Source organism: Coptis chinensis, chromosome 2 (assembly GCF_015680905.1).
Source record: "Coptis chinensis isolate HL-2020 chromosome 2, ASM1568090v1, whole genome shotgun sequence".
NCBI lineage: Eukaryota > Viridiplantae > Streptophyta > Magnoliopsida > Ranunculales > Ranunculaceae > Coptis > Coptis chinensis.
In genome coordinates, this window is record NC_141457.1 from 17,088,191 (window position 1) to 17,098,635 (window position 10,445).

Below are 10,445 nucleotides of genomic sequence, written 5' to 3' on the forward strand. Positions count from 1 at the left end.
CGCGTGCTCAGTGTGTATAACAAGTTAGAACACTGAAAACCTTGAAAGAAATGGAAGTTTGAAATAAACCTGTGGAAATCGGGCATTTTCAGCAGAAGGCGCAGGTCCCGCTCAGGATAGGCCTCAGTAGGGCGCGGGTAGTGCTCAGGTCAAGCTGGAGTTCCAGGCGTTTGGGCGCGGGTAGCGCTCTAATTTAGCTTGCCCAAGGCATGGGTTGCGCTCAGGGAAAAACTCAGAGTCCAGGCGCTTTAGCGCGGGGGGGCACTCGTGTTTTGCCTTGGCAAGGCATGGGTCACGCTCAGCTAAAAAGTGGAGTTCCAGGCGTTTGGGCGCAGCTGGCACTCCAATTTAGCTTGCCTAGGGCACGGTCACGCCCGTAATTCTCATGAGGAATATTTTCAGTTCAAGCGCATAAACCACGAGAGGGAATCAAACAAGGGTGGGTGGGTTATGGGACTTTGGAAAACTAACAATTCTAAAGAAAACAATACTAAAGGGAACTAAGATGGCAGCGGCACCATTTGATAAACGTAAAAAATTGAATAATTCTAGTCTGAATAAATAATGAATATCAAATGGAAGTAGAACTAAAACTTTACGAAGGCTAATTTTATCAAAAATTTCTACTCTCGATACTATTGAAATAGAGTTGGAATAGAAGATTCGTTCCACTCCTAGTTCTTTAGCATTCGATGTTTTCTAATATTGCGAATCTATCCAAAGTCTAATGAGAGTAATGGTGGGATTATACTACGATGCAAATTCAAATAACAAGATACGCTAATTCAACTACAAAATGCTACGGAATACTAAGGTTTGAATCTAGATAAAGAATTAGGGGGAATTGAATCCACCTTAACTCGACTTAATCAACTAACAAAGATTTGTAGTGATACAAATTTCAATGCTTCGCATATCAAAATGGTAATTCTAATCCCTAATTATACATGTCATTTCTACCAATTAATAACTAGCATGTGAAGCAACCAAACCCATTCTCATGGTGAACTAATCACTTTCTAGAATTGAATAGATTATCACGACGATTTCTAAGTTAACAAAGATCAATCTTCATCAAGGTTTCTTCAACCCCCTCTAATGGAGGTTTAGCCTAGAATCATTATGCTATCATTTCCATATGAAATTGAATAAGACATAATATGAAGATTCTAACTTTATTAAATTCAACTAAACGATAATTGAAATCTAAATTAACAACTAAGAAATCATTAACAACAAGAATTGAAATTAGATCTAAGCAAATTTAAATAACAAAATTGAAATTATCAAGAACTAACTATTTTATTTATCTAATGAATGATAAACAATGATTCCAATAACTAATCTAAAACAAGGAATGAAACTAATTAATGGAATGAAAACTAATCAATTAACTAATTCAAAAACTCAAAACTAGATCTAGATTATTCTCTAATGGCTCTTTTCTATGCTAAACTAAGTGATACTTAAGAGCTAAGTCTTATGTGTAGAAATGGAGGAGACCAGATCCAAATTTTCGTACATGGGCTGAGGGTCCATGTTTTGGGCCGAAAAATCGAGCCCAAAGCCCAATTGTTTCAGTCCACAGGGCCCTTCTCAGCTAGCTTTTACTTCAATAGGCTTTTCGTCCACTTCTGCTCCTCTGATTGGGTCAAGATTTGGACCATTAGAAAGCTCTTTCTGAGCCGGTCGTTTTGACATAAGGTATGCCTAATTCCGAAGTCTGAGTCCAAAGATACAGTCTTCGGAAGTTTTGCTGACTTTTGTGTGCAGTTTCTGCCCGCGTTGACTCTGACTTTCCAGCTTCTGACCAGGCTTTATAAAGGCTTTTTCTCCTTGAATCTTGGCCTTTAATCATAGAACTTCTTAGCAACTAACCCTTGCTCCTTTATATCACCAAAGTGGCACATTTCTGCACATAATTGACTTCAATGCCTGAAATACATAAAAGCACGTAATTAGCATTAACTCTTATTTATTACTTGCATAATTTGTCTAAAAGTATTATTGTTAAGGGGTTAACACTACAGTTTTGAGCTCTTATCAGTAAGTAAGAGTTTGTCCTTAGTCTTCTTTATATAGGAGAGGGCTAGGTCTACAAATTCGTGCATTGGCTTTGGAGCCATATTTTGGGCCTTGAAATCAAGCCCAAAACCTAATTACTTAAGTCTAAAAGGGTTTCTTTGTTGGAAATTACTGCAACAACATTTTCGTCCACTTTTTATCCTCTGATTAGGTCAAATTCCTGTCCATTACAAAGCTCTTTCTGAGCCGGTCGTTTTAACATATAATAGGCCCAATTCCGAAGTCTGAGTCCAAAGATACAGCCTACGAAAGTTCTATTGACTTTTCTGTTATATTTATGCCCACGTTGATTTTGACTTTTTATCTTTGACCGGGCTTTAAAAAGGCTTTTTCTCCTTGAATCTTGGCCTTTAAGCATAGAACTTCTTAGCAACCAACATTTCCTCCTTTATCTCCCAAAAGTGATATATTTCTTCACATATTTGACTCTAATGCCTGAAATACATAAACGCACGTAAACAGTACTAACTCATATTTATTATACACATAATTGATCTAAATGTAATATTATTAAGGGGTTAAAACTACAGTTTTGGGCTCTTATCATGTATACACCTTATTCCATGCTTAAATACTGACTTTTATCCTTATTTTCACCTTGATTGCTCAAAATTGCAAAAACACGAAAATACGATTATTTTATGATTATTAAACACATAATTAACCAAAATGCTATGTCTCTATGGAATTTTATATTACAATTTTGGGTGCTTATCAATAATCGCGGCTCTTAATCCAATGACTGCTTTGGATCCAACTAACGGTAGAGGAACTTAAAGCTAATAAACGGAAAACTTTGGATCCAACGCAAATACCCTTATTATTGGGAGGACCTAAAGCTAAATAACCTATTTACAATTGGAATAAGGGAAAAACTAGAACAGGTGTATTAGATTCCAAAACAAAAAACAAAAAACTGGAACAATTTCATAATTAAGTCAACTCATAACTTGCATCTTCTCCAATTAAAGAAATTCAAGAACACAAACAACACGCCATTAAGTGGGTCATCTAAACACCCATAATCCAAAATCACCTTTATATCTAAACCCACAACTCTAATTAATCACATCTTAGCACCAAATCAATATAATTAGATGAAGTGACTTTCAACAGAGTGGAGGCTACAAATAGGGAGAGGCTCACTGTTGAAGAATCTATTCGGAAGTGGAGATCTAATCATGGCCAGAAGATCCAAATTTAAGATTACTTGATCATCACAGAATTGGAGGGATCCTCGGCTGGTTAATGTCAATGGATGGAATCTAGTTAATGATGGATCAATTCATTGGATATGTGCTTTCACTTGATTGGTGTAATTGCATACTTGATAACAATGTTTTTCTTTGATTAATTTGTCGTTACATAATGGGAATTTTATAAACCCCTATGAATCTGGCAAGTTGACGACCAAGGTATAAGCATACAACTCAAATCATTAATTCATGATGCATGGTTGCTGTATTTTGCTTTCTCAAAACAACTTGCTGTAGCTGTATATATATACCAAGTGTTGCTTCTTTCAAGTTTATTTTTGGGTGATTTAGCTTTAGGTTCTCCCAATAATAGGGGTATTTGCGTTGGATCCAAAGTTTTTTGTTTATTAGCTTTAGGTCCCTCTACCTTTAGTTAGATCCAAAACAGTCGTTGGATTAGGAGCCATGATTACGACACGTGTTGGATAAATATAATTGAAATTTGGATTTTGAGTTTTATAGTGTGGACATGTCCAAAACATGTGACGGGTAATTAAGGCATTTTGAAAGTGCACGACACTAGACACACCACAGCAGACAGTTAAACTTGGTCAATGACGGTTAACATGGTCAACTAACGGTAGGGGGGACCTAAAGTTAATAAACGAAAAACTTTGGATCCAACGCAAAAACCCATATTATTGGGAGGACCTAAAGCTAAATCACCCTTGATTGATTAAATGAATACAAAACACATGATTGATTGAATGAACGCATCTATAAGTGAGCTTACATTAGAATGAATTCAAAACCGTTGATTCAATGCATCTATGTGTGAGCTTGCATTAGAATGAATGCAAAACTGTTGATTTAATGCATCTACGTGTGAGCTTGCATTAGAATGAATGCAAAATACTTGATTGATTGAATGAATGCAAACCCATTGATTCAATGCATCTACGTGTGAGCTTGCATTATAATGAATGCAAAACAGTTGATTGATTGAATATATATTTAGGTTTTGGTCCTATTTATAGTAGCGATATTAGGCTTTGGTCCATTTATATTTGGAAATTAGACTTTAGCCCAACTTCTGTTAGTCAACAGACAGTCAACGAGTTTGACTAACAGAAATTGGACTAAAGTCTAATTTCCAACTATAAATGGACCAAAGCTTAATATCACTACTATAAATAGGACCAAAACCTAAATACCCCGTAATTAAATTATTTATGTTTTTTGAGAGTTAATAAATGTTTTCTTTAGACTTATCTTATTTTTGTGAAAGAAAATAGTGAATAATACAAATTTTGCATACAAGTTATCTGTTAATTCTATTTGAAATTGACTCGTTGGCTTAGTGGGTCACCCATTGGGTAACCCGTTATATAGATGGGTTGGTTTTCGGTTTGACAAGCTCGACACGATTACTAATTGGGTTGGGTTTGGGTTTGCACTCCTGACACGTGGCCCGAAAATGACCGGACATGAACCCACACAATCCGACCCATTATATGTTTATTTTTTGAATTTTGGAAACATAATAGGATTTTGATGCCAGGTAGGAAATGGAGTCCCAAAGGAGTTATTGAGGGAGTTGAGTAGGTTAGGAGGAGCCCCAGTGTTAAGCAATAACTTGTGTTACCATAATTAGTGAAGATCATGTATTATTCTTATTTTATTGTCTTAATCTTTATTACCTTATTAGGCTTCTAAACATCTTATAGATACCTCAAAGAAGAGAAGAATAAACATCTAACCTAATTTTCTTCATGGTATCAATAAAGGTCGATTCCTCCCAACCCTAGCCGTCATTGATAAACGTAAAAAGAGTAGTTTACTATGAAATGAACGTTGATCACTCAAAACGCAAGAAAACTAAACTAAATTATGCGTTGCTATCAAAGATTTCTATACTCTCAATTCTATCGAAATAGAGTGGAGTAAAAAGTTCGTTCCACTCTCAGTTCCTTAGTATTGAAGTTTTCTACAATTGACTAGTAATCCAAAGTTTAATGAGAGCAATGGTGGAGGTTTTATACTACAACGTGAATTCGAACGACAGGATACGAATAACGAAACGACATATATAAAGATGTGAACTTTACTACTTTTAATTAACCAATACTTCAAATCTAATTAATGACTAAGAATTGAAATGACAAAAATTGAAATGACAAGAATAACTATTTTATTTATCTAACTTAAATGAAGAACAATGATTCAAAGGATTAATCTAAAACAATGAATTGAAACTAATTAATTTAACTAATTGAATTCAAATAAAAGTAGATCTAGAAGCTATTTTAATGGCTACTTTTTATTCTAACCTATCTAACTCCCCTAACTTAAGAGCTAAGTCTTATTTTATACAAAGGAGGAGACCAGATCCACAATTTCGTGCATGGGCTGAGGAGCCATGTTTTGGGCCGGAAAATCGAGCCCAAAGCCCAATTTCTTCAGTCCACAGAGCCCGTTTCAGCTGGCTTCGACTTCAGCAGACATTTTGTCCACTTTTGCTCCTCTTATTTGGTCAAGGCTTAAATCATTGGAAAGCTCTTTCTGAGACGGTCGTTTTGATGTAAGGTAGGCCCAATTCTGAGGTCTGAGTCCAAAGATATGGTCTTTGGAAGTTTTGTCGACTTGTGCACTATTTCTGCCCGTGTTGACTTTTCAGCTTTTGACCGGGCTTTACAAAGGCTTTGTCTCCTTGAATCTTGGCCTTTATCACAGAACTTCATATCCCAACCAACCCTTGCTCTTTTATCTCGCCAAAGTGGCACATTTCTGCACATAATTGACTTTACTGCCTAGAATACAAAAAAACACGTAATCAGCATTAACTCTTATTTATTACTAGCATAATTGATCTAAAAGTATAATTATTGGGGGGTTAAAACTACAATTTTGGGCTCTTATCAGTCATCAACTTCTCTCTCTCTTTCTCTTACTAGCTCTATTTAATCCATTTTCATTCAGTTGTTGCAAATAAGAAATTGGAATATAGTGAACAAACCAGAAGGCGTTGCTTTGTCTTTACTGCACAAAACCTCACTTCAAGACACGTGCAAAAGCGTTAGCCAAAGAACAAGCTAGCTTTGTTCATTTGTTCATTACACTTAATAGCTCACTTTTTGGCATCTAGTGATTATTTTTCTTTTGGCACCAATGGATTCCACTTCCTGGCTTCTCATTCGCCACTTTCATACAACGTGGTTGGTTTCTGCTAGTCTTGATTTCTCTTACAGTCTTCTTGCAGCATCATAATTCTTCTGTGTTTCTTATTCTCGATCTACTATTGCCAGACTTCTGCTGTAATAGTTCCCATCATCTACTTATTGCAATTTAATTGCAACATCTATTGTACATTATATCACATGGGTTGATTTATTTAGTTGTTTAGTATATAGTCAGTACTTTTATACAATGTCAACTAATAGCTCAACCGAATCCATTGTTTCTGGAACTGTTACAACTGCTACAGTGCTGACATTTTCTATCCCTACCGTTACAAATCTTGTCACAATCAAACTCAATGACGAAAACTTTTTGTTATGGTCTAATCAGATCAAGGCTTTCCTTATTGGCCAAGATCTTTATAAGTTTGTTAATGGTTCATACCCATGTCCTACTATTACGGATCCCGACTATAATATTTGGCTACACACTGATAAGACACTTGTCAGCATTCTCTCTGCCACTCTGTCTGTTCCTATTCTCTCGTCTATGATTGGCTGTCAAACTTTCGCTACTATTTGATCTCGTTTACAGGAGTATTTTTCTCAGAGATATGTTGCCAATTTCTCTCAAATTAGGAGAAATTTGAACAAGATATCTCGTGGTACTCGCACTATCTCTGAATATCTTCAAGAGACCAAAACATATGTCGACGCTCTAGCTGCTATTAGTGAACCTGTCAAAACCACTGATTTGGTCAATGCAGTATTGAGATGTTGATTACTGCACTTAAAAGCCTTGAGACCTTGTGATAAACATAAAATGAAATAGTTTTACCTACGAAATAAAGCGATGAAACTCTATAAGAGTTGTAAAACTACAAACTATCTTACGATGCTAGATTGCTTATCAAAGTTTCTACTCTCAATTCTATCGAAATAGAGTGGAGTAACAAATTCGTTCCACTCCTAGTGCTCTAGCATGGAATGTTTTCTAATCTAATTAGTCGGTCTTAAGTCTAATGAGAGTTTTACGAAGGGTGTTATACTACGATACAATATGAAATTGATTATGTTGAATTTAAACTACGAATGCTATGGAAATATGATTGTTTTTTAATCTAGATAAAGGATTAGAGGGGAATTGAATCCACCTCGAATTCAATCTTAATAACCTAGCATAGATTCTTGTATCTCGATTCTTACGTTCTTACGGCAAGAATTTCGAGTTCTAATCCCTAGTGTTCATGGCATTTCTACCAAATACAAACTAGCATGTGAGGTCGTCCACCCATTCTTATGGCGAATCACGGCCTTCTAGAGTGGAATAGATTCTACAATGTTTCTACACTATACTACTAAGTTTTCATCAAAGCTTCATCAACCCCTCTAATAGAGGTTTTAGCCTTGAGTCATCAAACCATCATTTCCCATTGAATTATAACTACTCATCATATTAAAATTCTAACTTAACTAAATTAACTAACAATGTTTCAATCTACTTAAACTACGAATTGATAATCAACAAGAATTAAAACTAGATCTATAAATTGAGATGACAAAAATTGAAATTAACAAAATAACTATTTTATTTATCTAATCAATCAAGAACAATGATTCAAAGACTTAATCTAAAACAAGAATTGAAAATGGAACTAAAACTTAATTATTCTACTGAAAACTAGATCTAGAATTATCTATATTATTTTAGGTCTAACTAGCTACCATTAACAAAGAGTGAAGCTTTGGTTTTTATACATTCAGATCCAAAAATCGTGCATGGGCTTGGAGCCATGTTTTGGGCCAGAGAATCAGGCCCAAAACCCAATTTCTTTAGTCCAAAATGGGCTCTTCAGCTACAGTTGGCTTCGACAGATGTTTTGTCCTTTTCTGCTCCTCTGATTGGATCAAGGCTTGGACCATTGGAAAGCTCTTTCCGAGTCGGTCGTTTTGACATAAGGTAGGCCCAATTCCGAGGTCTGAGTCCAAAGATATGGTCTTCGAAAGTTCTGCTAACTTTGTGTGCTGTTTCTGCCCGTGTTGACTTTGACTTTTCAGCTTGGACCGGGCTTTAGAAAGGCTTTGCCTTCTTGAATCTTGGCCTTTAATCACAGAACTCCTTAGCAACCAACCATTGCTCCTTTATCTAGCTAAAGTGGCACATTTCTGCACATAATGGACTTTGAAGCCCGAAAATGCATAAAACACGTGTCGGTGATTAACTCTTACTTATTATTCACATAATTGGTCTAAAAGTATGATTATTAAGGGGTTAAAACTACAGTTTTGGGCTCTTATCAAACCACCCACAAACAAAATTTTGCTTGTCCTCAAGCAAAGATGAGAAATTAGAATAAGTGACCAAAAATGGAGTTCTATCTACTCTCGTTTCGCTGAGTGCGATTGCATTGACCATATGCAACAAGGCCTTAAACCACTAGGAATTCCCTAATGGACGAGTTATAGCCTCGTGAGAGTTTTCCAGTGAAGGTACTCACAAACTTCATCTATACTACAACGACTAAGAAATAAAACTATTGTTTCCTTATCCATGCTCTAAATTAACTATTCCTCTCACTAGCTATGAACAAGAATAACCAAGTCAAAAACCTAAGCTAATATATGCATAATAATCAATCATCTACAATAAACATATATACAATGAGTACTACTATGAAATGCAATAGCAGGTCCGTTTCTGAAACTTGGAATAACGTCCTTAAGTAGGTTCTCACAATAATAGTCAAGATACAACACTCTGATTTTTCCACTCAAGTTTATACTCTAGTCTTGATGGGCACACTTTTACCTTACAATCTCAATGACACACAAGGAAGCCGAGTCGATCAAACACATCTGCCACTTATTATCACACTAACCTATTCCTAATTGAGCTAGAGGTCTTTATTAGGTGTTTCGGGGATTAGGAGATGGTTTAAGAAGGAAGAAAATGGATATTCAAAAAGGACAAGTCTGAAATAAAAGAGTCTTCATATTATGTAACTAGAGAAAACCTTGTTATTTACTTTTGCTTCTACACTTTGTTTCCATCCTTAGCCATATTTTTTTTCTTTGGCTTTTGACTCCTTTTATTCTATTTTTTGGAGTTTTTATTTTATTTCTATTTTTATTTTTTTCTTTTCTTTGGATGGAAACTTCTTTTCTTTATTTCCGCAAGCAACTAACTAATATTTGTTTACATAGGTTTTTCTTCTTCTTTCTTCCTCATTCTATTCTCGGACTTATTCTAAATTGGGTAGGTTGATTTTTTTTTTTTTGTTTTGTTTTTGTAAATGAGTAAAGGATTTGTGGTTTATGAAATGCTAAAGAAAGGCTCGAGGGGCTTAATTAGCGGAAAATAATTTATAGGTTTGAATTTCTGGCTATATCGATCCAAAGAGGGCCTAAATTCTCGCTTAGGATATGGCATAGTGATCAAGCAAGTGGACGTGTGATTTCTCTATCCGGATTTACTTCTCTCTTGTGCCATTTCTCAAATGTTTCGCTCATATAAGGCTTTAAGCTATATTCTCACAGGATTTGTAGAATAAGTACTCTAGCCTAGCTTTCAGAAACTTACTGCTAACAATCATAGATACTCATGTAATATATTTATAGATAGATGCAAAGATTATTACCTACATATTAACCTAAGTTTCTAACAATTATTCTGATGCAAAAGCTACGTGAGACTTCTAGATTGTTAAGAGCATAGAGAAAGAAAACAATACCAATATTCCTAAGTGTATAGCATAACTTATTTATTTATATTTTTGAATTTATGAAATTTTAACTAGAAAACAAGTGCATATTATACATATCTATATCCTAGCAGATGCCTTAATTACACGTGTTTCTATGCCCACCCCCAAACAAGAAACATGCTTTGTCCTCAAAGTATTTAAATAAAGAGGGTAGAAAAGTACCATGGAAACGCGTGAAATTCTGGAACATCTGCAAAACAAGATTAAAACATACTAATATAAAA